The sequence below is a fragment of the Callorhinus ursinus genome, unplaced genomic scaffold (genome assembly GCF_003265705.2).
Source record: "Callorhinus ursinus isolate GAN/ISIS: 27379988/994484 unplaced genomic scaffold, GSC_fseal_2.0 scaffold22, whole genome shotgun sequence".
NCBI lineage: Eukaryota > Metazoa > Chordata > Mammalia > Carnivora > Otariidae > Callorhinus > Callorhinus ursinus.
In genome coordinates, this window is record NW_027397084.1 from 7,614,365 (window position 1) to 7,628,084 (window position 13,720).

Below are 13,720 nucleotides of genomic sequence, written 5' to 3' on the forward strand. Positions count from 1 at the left end.
AAAGAATTAAAGTATGAAAGCAATGTCTCACCAAATAAACAGATACTATAATAAAGAATAAATAGGCTGCCTGGGTGGCTCAGTCAGTTAAGCATCTGTCTTCGGCTCAGGTCATGAATCCAGGGTCCTGGGGTCAAGTCCCATCAGGCTCCTTGCTCAGCAGGGAGTCTGCTTCTCCCTATGCCGGCCACTTCCCATGCTTGTGCTCTCTCTCACACTCTCTCTCTCTGACATATAAATAAATTTTTTTTAAAAATTAAAAAAATAAATCAAAAGAAAAAAACTGGAAAAAAACATAAACATGTAAAGGGTAAACAACATGATACTAAATAGCCAATGGGTCAAAGAAGCAAAGAAAAAAAATTTATTATTTTTTTCTTTTTTTCTTTTCTTTTTTTTAAGATTTTATTTATTTGAGAAAGCGAGAATGAAAGAGCACATGAGAGGGGGGAGGGTCAGAGGGAAAGGCAGACTCCCCGCTGAGCAGGGAGCCCGATGCGGGACTCGATCCCGGGACTCCAGGATCATGACCTGAGCCAAGACAGTTGCCGAACCAACTGAGCCACCCAGGCGCCCAAAGAAAAAAATTTTAAATACATAGAGAAAAATGAAACGAAAGCACAATTTGACAAAGTTCGACACCCATTCATGACAAAAACTCTCAAAAAAACGGGGTTAGAGGGAACATATCTCAAAGTAATAACAGCAATATATGAAATACCCACTGCTAACATCATCCTCAATGGTGAAAAACTGAGAGTTTTCGCCCTAAGGTGAGGAACAAGACAAGGATATTCACTCTTACCACTTTTATTCAACCTAGTATTGGAAGTCCTAACCACGGCAATCAGAGAAGAAAAAGAAATAAGAGGTATCCATATTGGCAAAGAAGAAGTTAAACTGTCACTCTTTGCAAATGACATGATACTATTTATAAAATTCTCAAGACTCCATAAAAACTATGAGAAGTAATAAACAAACTCAGTAAAGTGGCAGGATACAAAATTAATACCCAGAAACTGGTAGCATTTTTATACACTAACAATGAGGTCACACAAAGAGAAATTTTTAAGAACAGCACCATTCACAACTGCATCAAAAAGAATAAAATACCTAAGAAGAAATTTAACCAAAGAAATGAAAGACCTGTATACTGAAAACTAAACACTGATGAAGGAGAGTGAAGATGACACCAACAGATGGCAAGATATTCTATGCTCATGGATTCAAAGAATTAATATTTTCAAAATGTCCATATAACCCAAAGCAATCTATAGATTCAATACAATCCCCATCAAAATACCAACAACATTTTTCACAAAATAATAGAACAAATAATACTAAAATTTGCATGGAACCACGGAAGACCCCACATAGCAAAGCAATCCTCAGAAAAAACAACAAAGCTGAAAGTATCACAATCCCAGATTTCAAGATTTACTACAAAGCTATAGTAATCAAAATAGTATATAGCACTGGCACAAAAATAGACACATAGATCAAAGGAACAGAATAGAGACTCCAGAAACAAACCCACATTTATATGGTTAATTAATCTATGACAAAGGAGGCAAGAGTATACAATGGGGGAAAAAACAGTCTTTTCAACAAATGGTGCCAGAAAAACTGGACAGTTACATGTGAAAGGATGAAACGAGACTACTTTCTAACACTATACACAAAAATAACTCAAAATGGATTAAAGACCTAAATGTGATACCTAAAACCATAAAATCCTAAAAGAGAACAAAGACAGTACTTTCTCACTACATTAAAATAAAAAGATTTTGCACAGCAAAGGAAGCCATTAACAAAACTAAAAGACAACCTACTGAATGGGAAAAGATATTTGCAAATGATATATTTGATAAGGGGCTGATATCAAAAATATATAAAGAACTTTTACAACTCAACACCAAAGAAACAAATAATCCATTTAAAAAAACAATGGGCAGAGGACTTAAATAGACATTTTTCCAAAAAAAAAAAAAATACAGATGGACAACAGACACATGAAAATATACTCAACCCCACTAATCCTCATAGAAATTCAAATCAAAACCACAATGGAGATGTCACCTCACACCTATAAGAACGCCTAAAATCAAGAAGACAAGAAACAACAAATGCTGGCAAGGATATGAAGAAAAAAGAAAACTTGCACACTGTTGGTGAGAATGTAAATTGGTACAGACACTGTGGAAAACAATATGGAAATTCCTCAAAAATTTAAAAATAGAAATATGATAAGATCCAATAGCTCCATTATTGGGTATTTACCCAGGTAACCCAAGAACACTAACTCAAAAAGATATATGTACCCCTATGTTTACTGCAGCATTATTTACAACAGCCAAGACATGGAAGCAACCTAAGTGTCCTTCAATAGAGGAATGGACAATAAAGTTGAGAGAGAGAGAGAGAGAGAATGGAATATTACACAGCCATCAAAAGGGAGGAGATCATGCCATTTTAAGACAAGGTGGATGGACCTAGAGGGTGTTATGCTAATTGAAATAAGTCAGAGTGGGAAAGACAAATGCCATATGATTCTACTCATAAATGGAATCTTTAAAAAATGAATAAACAAACAATAAACAGAATCAGAACTATGAAGACAGAAAACAAACTGATGGTTGCAAGAGGATAGTTGGGGGTTGGGCAAAATGGGTGAAGGGGAAAGGGAAATACAGCCCTCCAATTATGGCATGAGTAAGTCATGGGAATAAAAAGCAGCATAAGGAATACAGTCAGTGATATTGTAATAGTGATACAATGGGACAGATGTTAGCTATACTTGTGGTAGACATAGCACAATGTATGAAGTTATCAAATCACCATGTGGTATACTTGAAAGTAATGTAGCATCATGTGTTAACTATACTAAAATAAAAAAATTTAAAAGATAAAATCACCACAAGTTAAAAAAATGACAACCTGTGAAATTCAATCAAATCTTACTATGGAAAATAATTATTGTCCTTAATATATGCACAACCTCTAAAAATAAAGAAGAGTCAACAACTCAACAAGATATCCCAAAGGAAAAGACTAAATTCCAATAGAGTTATGACCAGATAAGTTTACAGTAGTTCTCTCCCTTTTGTCATTCCTTAATTAGCTTTCAACTTTCTAAATCAATTTCTTCCTTTTCCTTGAAATATATATTTTTTTCCATTTCTAATTTCTCTTACATAGTTTTGATGAAATGAATAGCACCTGGCCCAGCTTTGCTCTATTTTTACACATCATTCATTGACATATCTAAAACCTCATTTTAGAATGGGGACATAATGTCCTCAACTTTGGGCTTTAGTTCAAATTTCCAAATAGAAAATGTCCCAGGATGCCTCAAATTATATATATACTTATATCTAAGAATATACAGTGGATTCTGATACCATTTTTCCCCTAAAAATCTTTAATCATTATGATTAAGGAAATAGAATTTCTGTTACTTTACTTTTCTCCTTGAATGCCTAATAATAACTAAGGATATTACTATTTAATTATTCAGGCCAAATATTATTTGGATTATATTTATTGACTGCAGAATACGGAAAAACAAATATTAAAACATCAAGCAAAATATCTGATCTAACTATGCATAAGTATAAACAAGGTCAAAGTATTATAACAAGACAATAAGTGTATAAACAAGTGGCATGCTTTTACTTCCAAGTTCCAATGCAAATTTACTCTCTATTTAGATTGATCAATTCACTGTGTCTACCCTTTCTCTTATGTGGTAGATTCCCCCTCCACTCCTTAGGACTGACATGGGGAGTTCTGGACATCTCTGTCATTACCTTGTGGTTGTGCCACAGCTCTTTTCAGAGTTATAGTCAATATCAAGATGAAGAAAAAATGTAAGGGCAATTTTAAAAGGGAATGAAGCATAATCCCCTCCAGTTCCATCCATGTCAATGCAAGTGGTGGCTGAGTGAAGTAAGTCAAGCAGAGAAAGACAATTATATGGTTTCACTCATATGTGGAAATAAGGAACAGTGTGAAGGACCACAGGGGAAGGGAGGAAAAACTGAATGGGAAGAAATCAGAGAAGGAGACAAACCATGAGTGACTCTGGACTCCAGGAACCAAACTGAGGGTTACAGAAGGGAAGGGGTGTAGGGGGATGGGGTAACAGGGTGATAGGTATTAAGGAGGGCACATGTGGTGATGGGCACCGGGTGTTATATGCAACCAATGAATCGTTGAACACTACATCAAAAATTAATGACGTATTATATGCTGGCTAATTGAACATAATTAAAAAATAAGTAAAGAAAAGGGAATGAAGCACTGTGTAATTATAAAGCATTATCAGTGTTACTTTTGCTCAGAAGGAAAAATAATAAATCAGTTAGGTCACAGGGATGTGACTAGGATCTTTCTTCCTGCCACTTGGTATTTCAGGGCAAAATGAACCCAAAAGTGCTTTCTGATTTTTTAATTTTGTAATAGAAACCTGATGAATAAAACACTTTTAAAGACCTTAGAGGATGCTTTTTAATAACCTCATAAAAAGGTTTATGAGAAGGTCATCTATACAGATGTCTTCTTATCTATGTGATCAATAAATGCTCATTTCAATAGAGCAGGATTGGATTACGCTGATAAAAAACAAATCTCTTAATAATATAGATCCGATACTATAATTTTCCTAAAACTCCTATGAATATCAAAGATCCAATAAAAATAAGTTTGTATTTTTATAGTCTTGCTTTTGTACTATTACTCCTCATGAAAAACAGGTGGTCAAATGTTATGGCTAAATGAATTGATAGGCACTGGAAATGGATTCTGGCTGCACAATGAAAGAACATTTCCAGGTGGAGAATTACTGTTGCAGACGACTTTTGTGCATCTTCCAGTTTCTGTATTACTCTAAATATTAAGGTATCTTTTTGGAAGGGGGACAGAAATGTTTGCATGAAAACTAAAATGGTCTAGTCATGCGTAAAAACGTTCCAAAAGAGTCATATTTTCATTTCAACATAATTGCACAATGGAAAGATTTTTTTTAATGTTTAAATCAGGAAAACGTAAATTTTTATCAGACATACATTCATAGAGGGAGAGTTTAGGAAAACAATTAGGAATTAGTTTTACACATACAACTCAAACACAATGGATTTTCCCAGAAAACTAAGATTAAAAACCTGAAAGTAAGTGTAATATTCTAGATTTTGTGATCTTTAAGACAATGCACTTGATTTAAAAACAATTATTTCTGGGGCTATGGTATAAGCAAATGGATGAAGGAGATCAAAAGGTACAAACTTCTAGTTATATAATAAGTAATAGTATGTAATGCACAGTATGGTGACTACAGTTAATATTAATATTACACTGCATATTTGAAAGTTGCTAAGATAGTAAACCTTAAAAGATCTCATCACTAGAAAAAAAGATTTTATAACTAGGTATGGTGATGAATGTTAACTACACTTATTGTGGTGATCATTTTGCATATATCAAATATTGAATAATTATCTTGTAAACCTGCAACTAATATAATATTATATGTCAATTATACTTCATGTAAACACAAAAAAATAAAAATAAAAACAATTTCTGTTCCCTCTGCATTCTCATGATATCTGTTCAAATTTGTACCTAAACAGGAGAACCATTTTTGGAAGGCCTGTACCAATTATCAATATTCAGATTGGAAGGCTCTTTCTAGATGTCTGCATTTGCCTGGCAATACTTCCAGTAAGATTTAAGCATTTCTGGCAGAGGATGTTGGATAGAGGAATGGGAGGGGATTCAGTATCTCTATAATAATCTCTGAAATGGAAAAACTTTATGGATTTACTACATAACTTAAAAAATACAAAAAATACGTAAGAAAAATCTCAGCATGAAGAGTGAGAACATGACAAAAGGATACTTTTTCTATCCTGATTTAGAGGGGTGGGAAGATGACAAGTTTTTCTTAAAATAAAAGAAATATGCTTACAATTGGAATAAGATGGCTCCTGGTTGAAGTAAATGTCCATGTGAATTTTAATCATCAAAATTCTCAGGCCATTCATTTTTCAAAAAAATTAAGAGTAAACATTTAGCTACAGTTACTTCTAGGGTGCTAATATGTCCATTTTATACTCAGAATTAAAACCTGCAGTCATGGAAATAATGTTCATGCTGCTATTTCTAGCTGAAAATTTTAGTATACTTGAGTTTACCCTAGAGAAATTCCATTAAAATTCTGACCTGCCTTGACTTTGATTAGTTTAAGATATTTTAAGATCATTATCTATGATGGGTTATCTGATTAGGAAATAAGGATGACAGACATTTGTCAAATTGCCCCAAACCAGTTTTCTCTCCAGAGTATCAGTTTCTTTACTACTTAAGAGTTCTTAGTACACGCACAGCAGCTATAAAATAGTGTGCCCAGCCCTCCTCCTACATCTTGGCCAGTCTCTGAAAAACAACTTTGAGAAACTATCACAATAAGCTTTGAGATTCACAAGGTCAAGTATTTACCTAATGTTAAGGATTGAATTGTATTTTCCCCAAATATGTTGAATTCCTAACCCCCAGTATCTGTGAATGTGGTTTATTTGGAAACAGCATCTTTGCAGATGACCAAGTTAACATGAATTCATTAGGATGGGTCTTAATCCAATAGGACTGTGTCCATATAAAATGAAGAAATTTGGACACAAAAAGAGACACAAAGAGGACAGGTGCCATGTGAAGAGGAAAGCAAAGCCTAGGGTGATGCCTCTACAAACCAGGGAATCAATAAAGATTGCCAGCAAACTACCATTGCCAAGTTTGTGAAGTAGAGTAAACACAGTGAGGGGCAGCAGAGTGTGCCACCCCAAAATATGCTGCATTGCCATAAGGATGATTTTAGGCTTATTTTTTTTTAAGTAAACGAAGAAGCATCACTGAAAACCAAGAAGTTACCCTTCGCTAAGTGACATTTACATTTATAAGGAAAAGTGTCTCCCTTCCTGTATCAGGAAGGGGATGACTCAATCCCTAGAAATTTATCTGTGAAGAAAACAACAACCTAAATCTGTATTAACAACCACACCCTTCTTCACTATGCTTTACCTGAAAGCTCCCATAACTGGCTCCCCTCACCCCCCCGCAAATCTTTTGTCTTTAACTGGAGATGTTATTTAAGGTGGTGGTTTGGCCATTTGGGGAGAGTTGTTTTCCTGGGTCTCTCCCATGTATACAGGAGGTATATAGGTCATTAAACTTCTCTTTGTTTTTCTCCTGTTAATCTGTCTTTTTATTACAAGGGTGTCTCATTCAAGAACCTTAGAAGGGTACAGATAAAATTATTTTTTCTCTTCCATAAAAGAAAAATGGTAAAATACACAATGAGTATGTAATCAAAAATATCTACACTATGGGAAACGCCACAGGTCTAAAAGCTCTGTTTTCAACAGATAAATTATAAGACAAAGAAAAGAGATGGAGGGGAAATCTACACATTAATGAGACTTAAAAAACATATCAAATACAAAAATGGGAAAAACCATAGCATCTAGGAATTCATATTTATGTGATAAAACTTTAAAGAAATAAATGAAATTGATTATCATACAGGTCAGCATAGTATAGGCTTATTCCATTTCAGCTTAGGAAAGTTTTCATAGGAACACTCTACTTTCAGATAGTTGGGTAAACCTGTAATTATTTTGGGAGGATAAAAGGAATGGTATGGTTAAGATGGGATGTGAAGAGGAATTGGGATGGCTGGTAAAAGTAAATTTCTTGACCTGGGTGGTGGTTATAAGAGAACTTATTTTTACGTATTTAAGCTATAAATTTGTTCTGAGTTTCTTTGTTTTTGTTTTTTAAGATTTTATTTATTTGACAGAGAGAGACACAGTGAGAGAGGGAACACAAGCAGAGGGAGTGGGAGAGGGAGAAGCAGGCTTCCCGCAGAGCAGGGAGCCCGATGCAGGGTTCGATCCCAGGACCCTGGGACCATGACCTGAGCCAGGGGCAGATGCTTAACGACTGAGCCACCCAGGCGCCCTGAGTGGTTTTCTATAACTGTATTTCATTGTACAATAAATTTTTAAAAAATAAAATTTAATTCATATTACTTCTTATCACTTCAATGGAGAAAATAAATTTATAGAAATGATGGATTATTTCTTGGTCCAACCCCACTCCAAATTTTACAGGAGCAAAGAAACAAATGAGATCTACAGAGTTAAAAGGTATGTGCAGTGTCACATAAAGGGTTAAAAGCAGATAGAAGTCTTATATCTTCTCATTTCAGTGCTTCCCCTCCTCCCTTAGACATCTCCTCATCACTGCCTTACCTGGATGAGCTAGGAAAGGCTTTTCTACTAGCTAAGTAAGATGTATAAGCGTCTCTAAGTTTAGGGACGCACACTGGGCAGCCAAATGCTGAGGCCAGTCACTCACCACTCATCACACTGGCATACTGAGAAACCAGAGGGATATTCTAATAGTTCCAGAGCCCAGCTCCACTTCGCAGACTAATAGAAGATGAGCAGCTGTTTTAATCTATGGAATCTCTGAAGCAAGACCATGTTATTTGTGTAAAATGGCAACTTTGCTGAGAAAGCTATTTCCACAGGTCAGTAGGGGAAAGGAAACATTTAAATAGTTGTCAGGGAAAACACAGGGTTGGAAAGAATGTTAGCAAATGCTATGTAGTTTCAAGTTAAGACCATTTAAATTTTTATTTTTATTTTTTATTAAGGTTTTGGTAAAAGAATTATACAAAAACCCTAAGGTAATTATTTGAATTAATATTTATATTTTCCACAGTAATTAATATGCAGATGATCAATTTGTATCTACCTTTTCTAATACCTGTGCTGGGGATTGTTAGCAACTCTCCTATACCCTCTGTTTGAATATCCAGGAGAGTACATGATGAGATCTACACTGCTAACCCCTAAGAGTCCATTCTGAGGCAGCGAACCAGGAGGCTTCCCCATCAATGTATACATTTAGGATGACTGAACTTTGTGTTGTATTGTCCACGCTAATTTACTGTATTCTTGAAAATTAAAAGGTACCCCATAAATTTGTACTGGTCTGACTTCAGTAAATAGGACAAAGTAAAGGAAAATTCAGGAAAAGCTAAAATTTGAACTATAACCCTTTCTTCTTGAGTCACTTCCTGGAGTTCTGATAAATTTCTGAGAATATATTTAAAATAAGAACTAAATTGCATTATTGTTGCCACCAGAGGGTGCAGAAGGGCCCTGCTCCTCACTGCCATCAATTATCCCCTCTAGTTAGAACCACTTAACAGATACATATAAATAGCTTTGGTCGGGATCCTGATTCTCATCTGCAACTAAGTGTCTTTATTTCTAAATAAAACTTGTCTTTCCTACTCCAAAAGGCTTCATTTCTGTCCAGTGAATAAACATGTTCCTCTCTTTTCTTTTGTTGTTATCCTTAATTCCTCTCTTTCCTTCCAAACCTTTCTTCATTAAATGTTTTACCTGGTCTATTTAATGCGTCTGATATTCTTTTAACATTCCTGTTACTGCTAAATCCAAACTTTCAGTAACTTACACTTGGACTTTTGCAAGAGTCTTCTCACGAACTCCTGCTTCCAGTCTTCCATCAATACCCCCAGGTGTTTCTAAACCATTCTTTACAGAGCCCACAGATTGACCGTTTTTAAATATTACAATGTTGGAATTCTCAGAAGATGGCCCAGCAGGAAGCACCAGGAATCTGTCTTCCCACATAGACAACAATTGCAAGGGCAGAATCTGTCTGATGTAAATATTTTGTACCTTCCGCGGAATGGCTTGGACCTAAATTGCTAATTAGTTTTGGTCAATTTCAGCTCTTCCCATAGTAGCAGCTACTATCTCCCACCCCAGTCCTGTAACAGGCAGCTGTGTACTCACTCATGGAGCAAACTGTAAGCAGTTTGTGGGAACCGAGGTAAGCAAAAAGGACCCAGTGCTCCAAATATCCAGGATCTGTGCTCTAATGCTGATTGCTACTTCTGATCACAGAGGTGCAAAGAGGTAAGACCATTGTTGTTGTACCCATCCACTGTTGCAAATCTCGCCCTTTCTGGCTGAAAGGACTCCCAAGGGATTGAAAGGGCCAATACCTTTTTTTTTTTACTCCCTTTATTTTTCTTTTTTTCCTTTTGAGAACCAGACATTAAAGACTACAAGATTTAAAAAACACTGCATATACAGGGAAAATTTGAGAATGACAACACATACCCAGGGAAAGGCTCAGAAAAGACCAGAGAAGACCTAAGTTTATATTTTAGGCTGATCCTAGGGACAGAGATAGCCTACAACAATCAAAAAATCAAAAACAATAAACACAATAACAAAAACAGCAAACCCTGGGATAAGTGGAGAATCTGATATCCAGTCCTTCCTTAGGATGGTCACCAGTGGGGCATGTGCTTGAGACCCATGGGTTTTTTCCTATCATCATTGTTTTATCCTGAAAAACCAGTAAACTATGCTTATTGGCCCCACAACTCCCAGAGGGTCCCAGGAGCTGGTCCTGGCTACAGACATTAGATACTCTAAGATCAAGTGGTCATGTGTTTGTAGACCACATGAGAACCACAAATAATATAAATAGCAACTTTTTCCTTCTTAGAGTAACTGTTTTAAAGAAAATAAAACATGAAACAGACCCAGCATCTAACTCAGTAACTATAATCAATGGTTTGCTTTCTTATCCAAAAATTAGGAGGTTGAACTGGAATAGTTGTTCTTTAGTTTGTAGCGATCAAGGATAACTTTAAGAATCTACTGAAAACTAGGGATCCTTCTGCCCATAAATGGTATGCCTTCACATATGCATTTAATTTCGTACCACCTAATTTCAGGGGGTTACTGGAATTGGCTTAAAGTTGCCCTTCTTCTCTGACATTTTTTTTAACTCTTCTATCCCATGATCAGTGGTGATATTCCCAGATTATCTATGATGGCAGGAGTTCTACCCTTGACAATGTAAATTAATTAGGATTTAGAATCACTCAGATTGCTATCAAAAGCAAAAAAAAAAAATCGCTATAAAAAGCAATTAGGCCCTAGAAAATTGACCTATATGATCTACTCTCTTTTATGATAATCAATGATTCACCAACCATTTCAATGGTAACCAGAAATAGCAGTACAAAGTACATGAGAAACTGTGAAGACAATGCAAAAAGAAAAGAACAATATAATCTGAGTACAAGCTAAGTATATTAAGGCCATGTTTTCCTTGCAAAATAATGAGATTTAATGTATACTTATTTAGATAATACACCACCACCAAATAAACATAAACTCACTAGACAGTATGAAAACAAATGTCACTATTGAAGGTCAGGAAAGAAAGAATAGATGATATTATTCAAAGTATCTATTTTTTTAAAAAGTAAATAAATATCTGTTTTTGATGTTATGGAAGATAAAATAAATATACATGAAGATAGACACATCACTAATTCTGACAATAAGAGAATGTAAAGGACATAAAAATGCAAATGCAATCTATCCAATGGAAGACAGCTCATCATAGAGACAAAATCCTTGTGCCAGGGGGTTATATTTTATAGAAAACATAGAAAACAATGGCTACCAACTAAACTAATGATTCTTGTTACAATGTAGCTTTAAAGGAGAATGGGGGGAAAGATTCTCTACTGATTAAAACAAAAACAAAATGGTAAATGAGAGAGGATGTAATATAAGAAGGTCTGAAGAAAGGAAATGATTGAAAAGGATGTTACGGCTTTCACCACACATTATAAAAATGTTCTTGGTAATGAGTAAAGATCAGGAAAACTATTTAAAAAGAGCCAAACAACCAAGGAAGAACTACCATTAAATATGTCTTCAAAATGTACAAATTAGATACGATAAAGCAAATTTTCAACTTTTAATATTTGTGGGTGGTGCTCTTGGCTCTCAGGCAAGTTATACTTTAACTTTTACCAAGGTCAGAATGACTTCACGAAACTTCAAAGCATGGGCTCTATTTCTGCCCACACTGTACATTTGTTTCATTAGTAAATAACTTAAAAGGAATATTTCAAACTAAAGATAAGAGTAAAAACCTCCCTAAGTTCCATTCCTATACCTCCGGAGCCTGCAATCTTGCACATACTAAAAGCATGTTTGTAATTTTCTGGAATGTCCTTCCTCATGATGATTGGTAACTCTTGATGCAATAATAAAAAGCAAATATATAACTCTGTATTAAACATTCCTTCACCAGAGCACGCTCTTCTGTGTGAAGATTGTGTATCCCGGGCAGCTGTCCTCACTTGGGCTCCAATAAAACTGTCTTCCCTTTTCTTTTAAAGAAACTCTAAAAGGTTTGTTCATTTTTGTGTCAACAGATATGCAATTACTAATAATGAAACATCATCAGTGAATAAATCAATGTTTGCAGAATGAAGGGAAGAAAGGAAAATAAAGAAAGGAGAGTTCCACTTAGCAAAAGGTTATTACAATTTACCTTGTTGTCAACACTGCATTAAGCAGAGGTATCACATTAACCTACTCACCACAATTTCCATACTTAGCTACCATTGGACTTTAGTGTGTCCTCAATAATTCAGCGAATTAATGCTGACTGAAGAAGCCACACAAGTGAAGACCTATGGCTTGTGCTCTCATGGAGCTTACAGTCTTGGCATTTGGAGCATTTAATCCAGCACGCTGATGGATTCATTTGCACCAAGTCATTCCCATTTCTCATATCTTCTAATACTGTGCTTATTTAGGAATCACAACTCTGAGCAGTTCAATGTGGCTTTTTGGTTTTTAAGTTGATAACTTTCTATTCAAGTATCTCAGAATGCTTATAGCCATGCATATTATATAAACATCAGAGAAGAAACACACCCAATGTTAAACTGCCTTGCTTCGTGGGTGCCATGTGGTTTTAGGCTGCTGTCCACTCTTGCATCTGGAGATGCATTAACACTCCAGGCAGAACCAGCACCAATATCCGAGAAACAGTTACCTGAAATATTTCAGTCAATTACTAGTATTCTGGAAACTGTTTTGGGTAATCAACCAATTTATTGATAGGAATGCCCTGTTTGTCCATTGTCTTCTGTCCAGAAATAGGACCATCTCTATGATTCTGATACTCATCTGCCCACACTGAAAATCACTGGCCACATAATGGCTAAGATCCCCTTCTGTGAAATCCGAGTTAAGAAGGCAGATATCCCTAAACTCTGTTTAACATGCTTTTCTTAACAACAGAGTTCTAAGGTTTCCCAAAGTGTAGCACTTCCTAGATTAATAAAATTTTAAAGCGAGAGGAAAAAGTAATATTTATATCTAAAACACCTTCAAGAACATTTTAAAAACATTCTTTTTCAGAAAAGCCCACCTTATTCATAGCTGATCATGAATAGCTTTTTAGAGCCAATAGGATGATGCAAACATTTTTCAAGGAATTGCTAGGATCAGAGGATCAGGTTAAAACAGGAATAGAAACCAAAACTCTATCTCCTTATGTTCACATACAGCACATAAAACTGCTGTCGCCTCTCATCTGCAATGCTTCTCTGCCTTTTGACTTTATTATTATTGTTAACATCATCATCATCATTATCATAATTATTTATTTTCGCTGATGCAAACCTTCGATTGTAAAAGGGCATAAGTGATGGAAACATATCAACAAAATTTTTACTTACGCTCTTGAGTGATATCTTTGATTTTTACAAGTTCTAAGTCCTATCCCATTCTTTCAG